The following is a 15,488-nucleotide window of genomic DNA, read 5'->3' as shown; positions in this document are numbered from 1 at the left end:
TTTACTTCAGATGCAGGTTTACAGCCAGCGCTTCCTTACCGAACTTGTCCTCCTCTGGCTGCGTTTCGTTTAACATGGAGATCAGAGCCGGTGTGCAGAAGAGATGGTGCGATACCACTCTTCCTTTTCCCATACCAGTATTGAAACCTTGAGTATCACTGATACGGATACTGATCCAAATATATTTCCTTTAAAAACTACTAACCTTAATAATGAACTATACCAAACTGTTAAATTCAAATAAAGAAGATAATTAATAAATAAATAAATAAATAACCGTTCAAATGTGCACACAATTAGACTGTTTGTGCTTTAAGATCAATTCCATATTTTTTTTTTTTTCAAAATTTCTTATAATTTAACAGTTCAGATTATGAACAAAGTCATCTAGAGTGGTTTGATGTGAAATGCTTTTCTTTTTTTTTTTAGAGAGAAACTGTCAGAACTGTCAGAACTGTTCACAGTGGTAGTGATGGGAACCACAGGTCTGAAGAGTTTAACACCTCTAAAAGCTATTATTACATAAAATAGTTAAGAATACACTGTCTGAAGCCCGAGATATTGTTTTATGATAGCTCTGAGATAGTCTTTTGGCCTAAATCATATTACTTAGAATATATTCATGTGGACAATTTTCAGATTTACCACTAATTTACAATTATTAACATTACATATAAAAATATGTAATTTCTCTGGTCATTTTGGATAGTAAATAAAATGTCTATGATCGTATTGTAGACTTTGGGACCCCTGGACCCCTTTATACCACCACTGTAAAGGAAGAGTTAGTAACTCTCTCTATAATGAAACATTTTGCATCAAACCACTCTGAATGACTTTGTTTGCAATGCATTGATTTGAATTATGTTGAAATTTTGTGGAATTTCCTTTTAAGCATTCTGTAAATTATTCATAACTACAAATAATAATATGAATGAGTTCTCCTTCAGTCATAAGAGTGAGAAAGGGAAGACTGGATCTGCCAACAGGTCCGTGAAGGTTAAGAGCTTAAAATAAATGAATTGTATTTATAGCATAATATGTATGTATATCACTGCTGTCGGAACAAATCCTCATATCTCCATTATTGCTGTTTTTCAGTTTTTCCCACAATTTGAAGACGCCTGTTGTCCTTTACATTGTGTGTAAATTTCATGATAAATGGACCAAAAGAAAGGGCCATAAATTAGCTGGGGAAAAAAATCTGCTTCCTTTGAATTTTCATTAAAAGTAAGAAGGTTTTTTTTCCTTCTCCTGTAAAGTTACCCTTTTGGAAATGCAAAGTTTTGTTCCGAAAACAACGATATGCAAAATATAATAAAAACAGTTCTAGGTTTGTTACAGAATTGTATTTCAGGGCAGACCTCTAGCATACAGTCTGGAGTATATCAGTGAGAGGGAGAGTAAAACCCATCTTGTTTGCATGTCTGTCTGTTGATTCAAGTAATTTATATATGACAGTCCAAACAGAGCTTCACACTGGCAATGCTGAATCTGATGAACTGGGGAAATACTTGTACAGTATCTGTCAGGTAAAGGTCAGTGTGGACGCAGGGAGATGGACATGCGGATGTTTCCAGCAGATAAGCTCTCCTTTCATCCTCTCCCTCTGTGGATGTTACGGCCAGGTGTCCAGTCAGGGAACACGGCTGCAGCAACGTCTCTCGTTTCTCTTCACTCTGAAGTGGCTGTTATGTAAATCGTGCCTCAGATGTAATTAAGTCGCAGACAACCTTTGACCAAACCTGCAGGATCCAGTCCAATCTAGTTCTAGCCACAGCTCTTATTTCAAAGCCTGTTACTCTTACAGGGGCACCCGCGTGCTAGGAGCCATCCAAATTCAAAAGCTGGCTTATCTCATGAATTAAACACGTGCAGATTATACCTGCGATTACACAATGTAAGCAATACAGAAAGTGATTGATTAGTAAGACTGTCTGTATCAGACACTGAAAAATAATAGCTGTAATAATAGCATTTAAAAAAAGCATCAAATGTATATCAACAGTATGGCCTTCTAGGCCTGCAACACCTGTTAATTTCACGGAAATAAAAAGTACGTGTCATTTTAAGTTTATTTTTATTTAGTAACATCATGCTTACTGTATTTAAGCTCAGGTATTGTACTTATGCTCTTATGCAGTTATTAAAACCTGGTTTGAAACAAAATGGTTAAGATCTTAAAACACACAACAGAAAATGATCCAATCAGGATTTTTCCTCTGTGGTATCCAGGTTGATACAGCTAAGCAACTTCAGGAGCCAGACTGAAGGACATTCATGTGTTCCTTTACAATGGGTGGGACTACTTTTATTTATTTATTTTTTATTTCTCACCAATTTTAGTCATTTCCAATTCCACCTGGTACTTAGGACTCCAATCACACGATGCCACCAATGCTAGGAGGGTGGGGCTAGCACAGGCTTCCTCTGAGACCTGTGAAACCAGCCACCGATTAATTTCACCACTTGCGCAACGTCACGGGACAGCCAGACGCACTCGGACGAAAGCACTAACCGCCAGATCTGTTACATCAGCTAACAGACGCCTGTGCTGACTAGTATCGCATTGAGTGATGGGGGGAGAAGGGGGGCCATCCTACCCACCCAGAGAGAACGAGGCCAATTGTGCTCTCTTGGACTCCCGGCTACGGACGGCTGCAGCATCACCAGGGATCGAACTCACGATCTGATGATAGGGCCAACGCTTAGACCGTTGCGCCACTCGGGAGCCCTGGGACTACTTTTTTAAGAAAAAATGCACTCTAGGCCTTCTGGAAGTTCTAGATACATCATGGACTACAAATACAACCTGTAGTCTGAGCAAAGAGCTTCAGTCAGTTGTTAAACATGGAAAAGAGCAGCGGCAGCTCTACACCTGGGCTCTTTACTGAAAGAGTTACTCTAAAACCACTGAATAAAAGCTTCAGCTGAAACATGCACTGTTAGAAATAAAGGTTCTGTGCAGGCACATTTCTCATTCATCAAGGTACAATGTAAATGTACCATTAAAGGTACAACAGTGGCTATAAGGTCCAGTTATGTACTTTAAATATGTTTTCCCAGGTCGTGTATCTTAAACAAGTTTTTCTAGGTGCGAAGTGTGTATCTGTGCCGTTTCTTAACCTAATGTTTTAGAACAGTGAAACAAAAGCCTGGAGGCGAGGCAGGGTGTGGAGTCAGTACAACTTAGAAAATATCATTTCAGTGGATTATGGTTCAGTTATGTTCCCTGACTAAAACTACTGAGATGTACCCCTGAAGGAACCACACCAGTGACAGAAGGGTACTGCCCCAGTGGCAGTTTAATACTTTATTTATTTATTTATTTATTCCTGAGAGTGTATGGAGTATCTTTTACACGCCTCAGATGTCCATGTTTAATCTAGAACAGCTGAAAAATGTTCATGTGCTGCAGTGTTAGCATAGCAAATTGTACTACTGGAAGTCACGTAAGTGTGAAAATAAGCATTATCACAGAGTTGTGCTTTCTCATGTTTTGACAGTTATGACCAAACTCAAGACATATCTCTAATGCTCATTGTTCACCACCGAACCACAATATATGCAAACATTTCAAGACTTTCATTTTTAATTGACTTATTTTCATTTTTAACTTACTTGTAACATCCTATTCCAGTATAGAGACGAAAAAGTGCTTTAACAATTTACATTTATCATTTCACCTATGGAGCCTGTGGTCTTTACGGTCATTGTTATGGCCTATTAGGCGCCATTCATTAGCAGCTAGCACACACAGCCATGTGGCTTATGTCCATATACAAAGCACGCACAACACAAACTGCGTATTGTATATAATAATCCACCCAGACGGATTAAACGTCAGCTCAGATATTCCTCTACACAACAGCTGCTCCAGTGGCATTTTGTGCTAGCTCACATTTAGATTACTAGTGTGAATATGGGTATGGCTAAGAATAAACCCATAAACAAGCCGTTGTGGCTGAATAAAAAGCATATTCAGGTGCATTCACTGGTGAAAGGGGTGGGCTGGTGGAAATACCCGTGTCAATCTCGCCTTTGAAAAACTAGAGGCAATCAAGCCGGGGTGCGGAGCGTCACACACGAGTGGCTTCCACTTACCCATGGCTGCCCATCTCCAGATGGAGGAGGGCTGATGCAGAGCAGGCTGGACGCACTCTTCAGCCTGTCCAGCTCCTAAGGGTGGGCGATACAGGCTGATGTCTGATCAGGTGTTTATTACTATCTGGTTTATCCAGTTGCCGTACGCTGGTTGTTGTTTACAGACACTTTGCAATTGGTATCTTTTTTACAGTCCATGCAGTTGTTTGGTAATCAATAACTTCTGATGATATCCAATATGGAACTAATATAGAATATATATAATATATGTTCACAATATAGAATATAAAATGATTTCTCATGACAGTGATAACATACTGTCATAATGCCCACCCTTACAGGCTCCGTCCTTCAGCTTTAACTCAGCCAGTGGCTCCTCGAGGGGCACTGAGACAACCCGCTCTGATTTGTTTGGCGGTGACTGGCCCTGACTGCAGGAGAATGGTGCTGGGGCTCAGGTCATGGGTGAATATTAGCCTACTTATGCCCTGCTTCTAGTCTCTTCCCCTTCACTGAGCTTCAGCCTTCAAAACTGGCCCCAGACAAGCCAGGCCAAAGCCTCGAAAGACATATTAGCATGGTCTGTGTTACATTTCTCTCTCTCCCTCTGTTTCTCCCGCTCCGTCATAGAATCCCAGAGGAAGGTTTTACTGCTCAGAGGTTCATATTTGATAGCGCAGGAGACTTAAGCAAGTCTCTCTTTTCTTTGCCTCTGATCTGATCACTATCTAGTAGAAACTATAGGCATATTTTTTTTTCTTTCCCATATTGTGTAACTGAAGCTTCTGTTTTCCTGTTTCCCATTTCGGCTGTGTTGGTGCCTTAGTTTCCTTGGTTGCTGTCATTTCCGTTTGCTTTTCAGATTTTTAGTCTGGGTGTCTTTATTAATTTGTGTATTAATACTGTCTCCTGATTGTAAAGCATCTTTAGATATATTTAGAGAAATGTCCATGGTTAATAATATACGATGGAAATAATAATAACTGATTTCTTCTTATTATGTGATACATAATCTGAATAGGTTTAAGACCAAATACTCCCTGCCATTTTGTCCTTAGTAGCAATTTCACAGTTTATCACAGTATAATGTTGAGCCTGATTTTTGTAACATGACGTTTGCACAAGCCAGGTTTTGTTTTTTATTATTTTCTCAATATGCTAGTAACTAAACAGTTATTGCAATAAAAGAATAAAATGTGCAAGAAGTATATTCTCTCTTTGTAGACGATGTGTACATATTTTCACGTAGAAAATCAAGAAAATGTGTAATGTACTTATTTTTATTTATTCATCTCTTTATTATTTATATGTATAAATATGATTTCATAGTTTCATCTATTTACGTACATTTTGCATGATAATGTTTAGTATTAGCATTTCATAAATGTATGTAAATCTGAAGCTGTCTGCTACGTGGTAATTTTTAGTTTCATTATTAGCATTTTCGCTATGCTGGATTGAGATTGCTCATCAAACAGCTCACAAAGGATGAAAGATCTCTTCTGAAGAGATGAAAAGATGTTCTGTTTTGTGCTTTTTTTTGTCTTTTATCTATTGTTCCTCCCTGCCGTCACTGGCCGGCTGAAGCATGTAGAGAAATGTGTCGTGGGGAATTTGGGCCATATTTGGAGAATCTGTGTGTTAAGGGCTGTCAGACGCTGAGTGACGGGCGAGAGGGGAATGCTCTGTGAAAGGACGTGATTATAGGCTGCCTGGGGACTGCTTTTGTCTCGTCCCCATGAGAGAAAGGGTTAAAAACACTTAGCCTGGGGGAGACACGGGGGGGAGGACGTGGGCCGAGGAGGGGGGTGGTGGGGGTGTTGGGTGACTGGGGGTGATGTGACTGCTCTTGGAAATCTGGTTAATATGGAGAGAGGGCTTTTGTGGGGTCATGGCGTTTGACATGTGTTGGCTGCAAGGTTCGCCCTCTGGTGTTGGACTGGTGAACTGCAGTCCCTCAGAGGAGCTCTTCACTACTGCTCCTGTCCATTTGCATCTGACTGCCTGTCTCTTAGAGCTCAGTGTATGTGTCCTAAGTCATTGAATGCTACATCAATCTCATCTTTTTCAGGAGCAGATTCCTTTAAACCAATAGGGTGGCCAGTAATTTACATACTGCATTACACAGGGAGCATGAAATCATTTGAGATGCAGCCACGATTTTCCACCTTACAAATACAGGTGATCAGTCAAGACATTGAGGATGCATGGTGATATCAGCATTTTATCAGTATTGGAAGATATCAATATCAACCAGTATTTCAAACCGATATGTGATGATGTGTTTCTTGTACTCCAGGAGAGCATGTGGGGTATCTTCTTATAGTTTTGCTCTGGATACTAATGTAGCTAACAAGTAAATGAAGTTTATACACCACCATTTAGCCTTGTGCATACAGCATTTGTGTGTTTTGCAGCCCCAAACTTTGACTATAAAAGCTAGACCTACAGTTCAGGACATAAATGTTAAAACAAAAAAAAGTTCGACAATAATGCAAATTTCTGCTAGGAGCCTTAAGGGAGTCTAGTATTAGGTTAGCACTACACTAAAAATGACTTGCATTTCAAATTTTTGGGCTTTGTTAGAATAAATATCTGAAGTTTCTGTAGTTTTTTGTTAAAAAATAGTAAATAGTACATAGACTTTCTAGTAATAGTAGATAGACTTTCTTCTGTAGTGTCCGACACTGTATGACATATAGTTCTCTAAAGAAATGAACAAATGGATAGTGCTACTGCTATTTTAGCTGGACTTCAGACCATTTTTACAGACATCATGTCATACAGTGTCATATAAGCAATGCTTTTCTGATTGACTACATTGGAGTAAGGGCAAAACTGTGTACATTCAGATTTTTTACAAACTATTCACTCGTGACTCATTTAAATGAGTCATACTCTGAAGTGCTGGCGTAATATAGGTGAAGACTAAAAGGCGATTGCTTGAGGATACATCTTGTTAGCTGGTTTTATCAACATGGCAGCAATTATCAGCCTTCAATTTTTTCCATTTTGGCTCAAAACTTTGGGTCACTGAAACTGCACTGCAGTGAGTGAGCTGTGAATGTCTGTCAATGTCATTAGAATTGATGCGGCTAAGTCGAGGCCCCATGGCCCCTGGCACTGTAGCGCATGGCGTCCCCTCTCACCCAGAGAATCTGAGTGCAGGGAGTCTGGTCCTTTCGTAAATGCCTTGGGGCACGAATGGCATTTCTACCACGACTCTCATGTCTGTTAGTGTATTACAGCTGATTCACGCTGCTGGATGGCTTTGTCCATGTGCGTCTGTGTCAGGCACATAATTACTCAAGGTGGTCCTGGGAGGCCCCCTCTTAAAAGCCAGACCCCCTAGATTTAGGATCGTTAGAAAAAGATCTCTGATGTCAAATAAATTAAATGGTCGGCAGATGTTTGCACCGTGGCAACATAAACCAACATGTAAACACAGCATTAGCTGCGGTTTCTCGTCAGAGCTTAGCTGAGCTGTGCTGGTTCTATAGGGTACCTACCTAGTGAGCAGTGGTAATACTTATCCATAGAAAAGTTCTATAAAAAATGAAGGGAAAACTGCTGTGGTGTGTGCGTGTGTGCGTGCGTGTGCGTGCGTGTGCGTGCGTGTGTGTGCGTGTGTGTGCGTGTGTGTGTGTGTGTGTGTGTGTGTGTGTGTGTGTGTGTTTGAATTGTCTGTGTTTGGATATGAATGCTGGAGCTGCTAAAGTGTTTGTACACCTTTTGTCTTCCTGCATTATGTATGAATTTCAATGATGGAATATATATTATTTATATGCCATATGGTTTTCGCAGGTTTCATCTGCTGCCTTTTCAGAATGCACCACAATGCAATGCACATCATGAAGCTTTCCTATTGTGCAGGTCATTTTAGGTAAAAGAGACAGACTCATAGAGAGGCGCTTAATATTCCAAGATTTCAATTTGTATTTCTCTCCTCAGCAAAACCAGAGAGACCAAGTCGTCAGTCATTTTAAAGGCAGACTAAACGCCACAGGCTCCAACTGGACAACAGGTCATGATGATGTCTCCAACAAACATGAATGCTTTATGTGTTTATTTATTACACAGTTTCAAAGCAAAAGTGTGCCAATTAGTCCAGAGAAAAGGAGGACTAAACTGCAAGACCAACAAAATGTACAGTGTACAGTCATTTTTACTGCATGACCAACTATGTGTTTCTTTTTTAAAACTTATTTAAAACCAGCAGAAAATAATTTGAAAGACAATTTGTCCCATTAACTTTAATTACAAGCTTAGAATGTTTTTCCTTATCTTGTAAAGTTACTATTTAAGAGTTTGTATGAAATACATATAGAAGTTAGTACATATAGATACTTACATGTAATACATATGGAACATATTGTTAATACATATATGGGTCATATTGTTCTTGCCTATTAAAACTTAACACTATTAAGAAACTTAATGCTTTTAAAAACAAACAAAATACAAGTATCTCTGATGATAACTTTATGTGGGAAGGCAAAAACACTCTTTACTTTTAATGAGTTAATGTAAAGAGATTCCCTTCCATGCAGTTGTGGAACATTTCTATTGGTCCATTCATCATGAACAGCTCACACAGTGTAAATGGCAGCTTTACCTACCCTTTTTGGACAGCTGTAACATATTTAATACATATACAGTATATTATCACATATAGACAGAAAACACATGTTTTCTTGCCTTCAGCTAGTCTTTATCTGATCCACACAACCTCAAGGCTGCTAGTACTCCTTTAATTACACTCAAGTGATGCAATTCAAAAAGAAAAAAAGCAGAGAGCAAGGGCCAGTGAAACCACTCTTAGAGCTTCCATCTGGTGGGCCATATGACTAATGTCTCCTCGCAGTGGAGCGGCAGACGTAAGTTTGAAAATATCAGAGATAAAGAGGAAGAGTAAGTGGCCGCCTGTGGCCTGCTGCTCTCTTTAGCGGACTGACAGCATGCTTTAGAAATGTCAGGTGATATACAGAAGACATACAGGAGGGAAGGGGTGGGGTTTGGAGGCCGTTTAGCCAGAGCACCTTACGTTCCAGCTAGTTTACATGCCTTCATGTGTTAGAGTTTAAACCACTCTTGGGCTTTTAAGGCTACCGGGTGTAATAGCTGAACCAGTTTGAGCAGAGTGGCAGTAAAAGATCCATTTTAATTTAAGATGTCTGTGCTTATGCTGTCTTTTTTATCCCTTTGAAGTCATAGAAATCACTGGTGGTAACTAAAGCATCGTGGGGTTGTTACTCACTATTATTTACTTGTGGCTCATTGAAACAAGTGGAGAAATTGTATGAAAAGTACAAGCTCTTTTAATTCGTACAGTGTTTGTGTATGTAGGTAGAATTATGTTGATAGTTTAAGCAATAGACCAAGAGAGGAGGTGTGTTATCGTGAAATAACATCACAGCTGTGATTTGGTCACCATAGATCATCACAGCCGTGATGTTATTCAAAATAACGCACAACCTCAAGTGTTCTATGGCTTTTAGACAGCAGTTAAATAACTAAAGTAAGAAATCAATAAACTGGGCCTTGAACGTGGCGTTTGATATGTTTTCATATTATATTATCATAGTTCCTTGACAAGCTGCTTGTTGCTACGTCAGAGTAACGAGCTCCACCCACTCGCTGCACAGCAGGCAGTTCGTTCTCCAGCTCCTTACACTAAATTCCCAAACTGTCGTCACCACTGAGCAGCTTTTCTGTTTTTATATTGCAGTAGTTTTATGGCTCAGTCTGATTTGGTCCGACTCTGAAGATCAGGCACGTTCGGCGAATGGTGTCGGGTTCATTTCTGGCTGATTCCAGGTTGTTCAGCTGTTCTTCTGTCACAGCTGCCAACTGAAAATCTGCTCAGTGGTGACGACAGTTTGAGAATTTACTGTAGTCTCATCTTCAGAGTCGGACCAAATTGGATATGTGATCTTAAAAGTGTCCGTTTTCTGTTTTTGCGCAAGGTAAGAACTACAAACCCGTCAAACTTGTTGCTTAGCAACGCCGTCTTAGCAGAGTGATACGAAATGTTTGTGAAAAACCTGCGATGTTACGGCGAAATGTCAGCATGGTTAGAGCGCTTCTCAACCTTTTGATTGAAAGTTATTGTTGTCTATATTCTCCTTTTGCAGAAGGCAATGGAAAAAAGTTAGAAGTGCATATTTGACCTTGTCAGTAAGATTCTTAAGACTTTAATTAGTTGAATAACTCACTATGCATTTTAATATATAACTGTAATAACTCTTCACTTCTGATGAGTAAACTGCTATTGTGCCTCCGTTTCTGCTTGGTTTTTGGATTCTGCAAGTGTTTAAAGTAACACTCAGAAAGGTGACTGACTGAGCCTCTTTAGTCACGTCTCCATACGGGTTGCGAATAATGCCCGCTTCCACTCAGCGATATGGTGTAACAACATTTTGACACTTTTAATAATGTGGAAATTAGATTGACTGAGAAATATGAAATGTACAGTGGCTGCAGCTTGTCCCGCGCTAGCTTAATGTGAAGTGACCTTTCCACTGCCCTGCTAATTGTTCTTACTCAGCCTTCCCCTGTCCATTCGTATTCACTTAAGACAGCCACCCCGACGCTGAAATCTGTAATTCATTACAAACATTTCCAATCCCTCTGTAAATTAGTTTAACATTTTGATCAACCTTAACGTGTGTTGTCTCTCATGTCAAAATGCAATTATTTCATTTCACATGAGAATCATTGAGCAGACGTTATGAGAAATTATGGAAATAAGTGTCAGGTTGTGGATAAACTGCAATCTGTCACGGCAGCAAATCGGAGGAAGAAGCTCATATCATATTTCAGAACAGCCTGGTAATTATCAGCATTATTGTACATGATAAAATATTTAGACCAGCATTATAGTTAGACCATGTTACTTTGAACCTGTTGGGAACTGTGGCCTTCAATTCTGGCCTTAATTGTTAAAAATGTGGCCAAAAATGAGGAAAAATATCTCTACAATAATGCTGATTTTTGCTAGCACCCCTATGAGATTCTAGTAACATGTTAGTGCAAAACATTTACATTTACATTTATGGCAATGGCTGGTGCTTTTATCCAGAGCGACTTACAATTTGATCGTCTTATACAGGTGGGTGAAGGTGGTGTTAGGAGTCTTGCCCAAGGACTCTTATTGGTATAGTGTAGGGTGCTTGCCCTGGTCTACAGCATAGAAGGCAGAGGTGTTACCCACTACACTATCCAAACTAACAGCAACAGCTAAATCTTTCGAACAGTTTTTGTCATTCTAGTTTAAACAGATATTTAAGACTTGTAAAAGATACTCCATGTTTTATATGAAGCTTGTAACAGACTTTAACATATATTTTACTATGAAGCAGTTTTAAAGTGACTCAGAGTCCTTGCACAGAGCTGCTGCCACAGCTGTTAAAACCTTTTAATCTACTCTTCTTCTTTAATAACTTGATGTATTTATGTGATGCCACATTTATTTTGACATATGAAGAGCATAATCTAACAAATCTAAAAATGTATGTCGTTTTCGTTTTGTTTGTATCACAAACGAAACAAGTATCAACATTTTCACAGTGATATAAATTGCTATAATTGATATAAATTATAAATAAACAAAGCTATCTCTCAAAACATATTACATCAGTGGTGTTATTGTTGGTTTTTCATGTGGAAATAATGTGCTCATTTAAATAAAGTAAATTAAAAATACTTTTTTCAGTGCATAATCAAAAAGGCGTGTTATCGTATATCATATTAGCAATGCCCACTGAATTCTCTTTCCTTTCTTTATTGTGTGAGATTGCACAGGAAATGTGTAATTATACCTCATATAATTAGAGAAAGTCATTTCTTAACAAATGTGATGCGTTGAGATTGACACTCAAAATGCATGTGTTATTACTAAATAGTGAGTTAACTGGTCAATAGTGTCATAGATCACATGTAGGCATAATTTAACTCAAAAGGAAGTTTTTTATTATTCTCATTTGTAGACAGAAGGGTGAATGGATAGATGGATGAATGGATGGATGGGGGGATGAATAGGTGAATTTCCAGACAACAGATGGGTCTCAATGGTAACCAGTACCCCCCTCAGTTTGAGTGTTGGGTAGACATGCTCTGTTGTCATGAACAGGACTGTCTTTAGCTGTGGGTTTAATGAAGCTTGCTGTGCAGCAGAGGTCTATTGACAGCTCTCTGTTATGGATACGTCCCAGCGGACAGTGTTGGGCGGCTGTGTCTTTCTCTTGATGTCATGTTGGATGTGAATTTTGTGTTCATAAATGTGAGAAAAGATGCACAACATATCGTTTGTTAATCATTATCAGGATATTAGCCTTTGAACTTATGATTGCAATATGCAAAATAGCCCTGTAACCAATCAAGGGCTTTTTACTGTAAGCATCCCAGCCAGTGGCAGTTCTAAATAAGAAAGTCGTTGGGTATTTTGAAGCATACGTCCAACAAAAGTAAATTAATTTGGGCAGAATCTGTGGCGACCTGTGACTGTGAGCTAGGCCTTCAATTCAAGCCTCAAAAAAATGTCACAATTCAGTCAAACATAATGAAAAGGCTCACCTTTAAGATAATACTGACCTCTGCTTGCATCCCTATGGGATTTTAGTAGTTTGTTAGCACTAAGCTAACAACAATTCACATGAGCACTTTTTGGCCACTCTAGATTACTTACTGGCATTTGAAGCTTCTAAAAGACATTCTATAAACATGCTTTACTTGTAGCTTATGACAGACATATTAGCTCATATTTGAAGCTCTATAGCAGCTCTTTAAGTAGAGAGGCTGGTATAGAGCTGCCACCAACAACTCACTCACAGTCAAGTCAGTAATGTATATAGGATTTCCACAAAGGCCTAGAGTGACCTTTTTTCCTCACAGAATGGGTCCTGTCCATATACTTCTGAAATCTTGTTTCATTTTGTTAGTGGCGCTTTAAGCCCATATTTGGAACTGATTGATTTCTCTATGGGCAGTTTCAGTATGGCTGTTTTCAGTCTGGTTATGTGCACTAAGCAGTGTAGCCGGTCAACTTGTAGGGCTACCACAATGGTAAAGCACGCTGGCTTGCGCTGTTTTTAAAGGGAAGCCAGTCTAATGACGTCAATTTAGTGAGCAGTATGATGAGCTTACATCTATCCATACATCAATCAGGCATAACATCATGACCACCTCCTTGTTTCTATTCTCATTTTCCATTTTATCAGCTCCACTTACTGTATAGCTGCACTTTGTTGCTCTACAGTTACAGACTGTAGTCCATCTGTTTCTCTGATACTTTATTAGCCCCCTTTTACCCTGTTCTTCAGTGGTCAGGACCCCCATGGACCCTCACAGAGCAGGTACTATTTTGATGGTGGATCTTTCTCAGCACTGCAGTAACACTGACGTGGTGGTGGTGTGTTAGTGTGTGTTGTGCTGATCTGAGTGGATCAGACACAGCAGTGATGCTGGAGTTTTTAAACATCTCAGTGTCTGAGATGGACTGAGAATAGGCCACCAACCAAAAATATCCAGCCAACAGCGTCCTGTGGGCAATGTCCTGTGACCACTGATGAAGGACTAGAGGATGACCGACACAAACTGTGCAGCAGCAGATGAGCTGTCGTCTCTGACTTTACACCTACAAGGTGAACTGACAAAGTAGGAGTGTCTAATAGAGTGGACAGTGAGTGGACACAGTATTTAAAAACCCCAGCAGTACTGCTGTGTCTGATCCACTTGTACCAGCACAACACACACTAACACACCACCACCACATCAGTGTTACTGCAGTGCTGAGAATGATGCACCATCAAAATAGTACCTGCTCTGTGAGGGTCCAGGGGGGTCTTGACAAGAAAAACAATGCCTGACTGGCCAGTTTTCCACTCAGCATTTGAAGAATTTAACCATTTTGTTTCCATCCAGAACTAAACAATGAAACAGGAATACTGTAATATTTGCCGAGTTTAAATACAGGCATGATTCTATAAAAAATGAACTGAAAATTACAGACATGTATTTCAGTATTCCCAGAAATCATTAAGCAGCTAGACGACACTGAGGGCACTCTCAGATCAAATAAGGCAGACCAGTCTTTTGATCTTGTGATATATATTGCAAGGTATATTGCATTTATATCACAGTATGCAGCAATATAATCACAATGACAGTATTTTCCTCATATATATATATATATGTGTAGCCCCATTACATGCATGCGTTGTAGTTTCGTGTCAGTTGCATTGGACTATCATGTTTAATGAAATAAAAGTGGTTGTTAAATAAGCAGATATTGTTTAAAACTCCACTCTAATATTTTCTAGATGTCATACAAACAAACCTACATGTAATTCTGCTTCCCATGCTCCATGAAAATCCAATGCATTCCTAAACAGTCTACAATAACACTGGGCAGTTATGCCTCGAATAGCTCCACGTCTGACCTTGTCCACTGGACTCCGGTCTCCATTTCACGCTTTAAACAGTCGTCTTTTCACAAAGCCATTTTTTTTTCTCCCTCCCTCTCTCAGGGTGTAACATTTGAAATATGTGAGATGCAAATGAAGGGGGCTACAAAATAAATATTGAATGTGGGCTCTGGCACTAAATGCCTGTCTTATCTGGTTCAAGTGGAAAATGATGGGCCAGGCCCCGCTGCCCTCCGCCGGTGCGTCTCCACGGCAACGCCAGGGAGCTGAAAAATGGCATCCAGACATAGATGCCCCTTCATTAAATATCAACATAGAGGCTGACAGCAGAGATAATGGCCAATAACACGGTATTATGTTGGGAGTAAATGAAATGCTCCTGGGACTTGCAGACATGCTTCAGCGAGTGCTGTTCCTCTGGGCTCAGGAACAGACGTATATGTGTACTGTATATACTGATGCACACCTCGGCATTAGAAGTCCTTTAAGAGACGACGCCACACCACTAGATTGTGGTTTAGTATGGGTCAGTTGTACGTACGTACATGTGGTGCGTTTGCACCTGATTTTAAATATAAACCTACAATATAAATATATGTGTAGTGCATATACTCCACTTCTGCTGTGCACCTCAAAGGACGGCACTGCACTAGACTGATTTAGTGTGTATAATGTGTATATAATGTGATGTGTAACATACAAAAACGATGTTGCAGTTATTTAATTATAAAAACAAACTTCCTTTAAATGAGCTGATGTAATGTGTAGATATTGATAAAGTATTAAAAAGTAATGTTAACGTCCCTCCATCCATACAGTCCTTATAGGGAAACTAAACTGTGAAAACAGCTATTTTCAATTGATTGTTTTAGTGACGTCACATTTATAATCTTCTTCTTCTTTCGGCTGCTCCCTTTAGGGGTCGCCACAGCGGATCATCTGCCTCCATCTCGCCCCATC

The 15,488-nt window shown here is 39.5% G+C and overlaps 1 protein-coding gene across 15 annotated transcripts in view; it reads left to right on the top strand.

Moving 5' to 3' along the window:
* nrxn3a (neurexin 3a) overlaps positions 1-15,488 on the top strand; it is a 483,992-nt gene that overhangs the window by 86,268 nt on the left and 382,236 nt on the right. The gene's annotated exons all lie outside the window — the stretch shown is intronic.

The sequence above is a fragment of the Pygocentrus nattereri genome, chromosome 10, assembly GCF_015220715.1.
Source record: "Pygocentrus nattereri isolate fPygNat1 chromosome 10, fPygNat1.pri, whole genome shotgun sequence".
Classification (NCBI taxonomy): Eukaryota; Metazoa; Chordata; class Actinopteri; order Characiformes; family Serrasalmidae; genus Pygocentrus; species Pygocentrus nattereri.
Note: the sequence above shows the minus strand (reverse complement) of the source record. Positions and strands in the feature narration are given on the sequence as shown.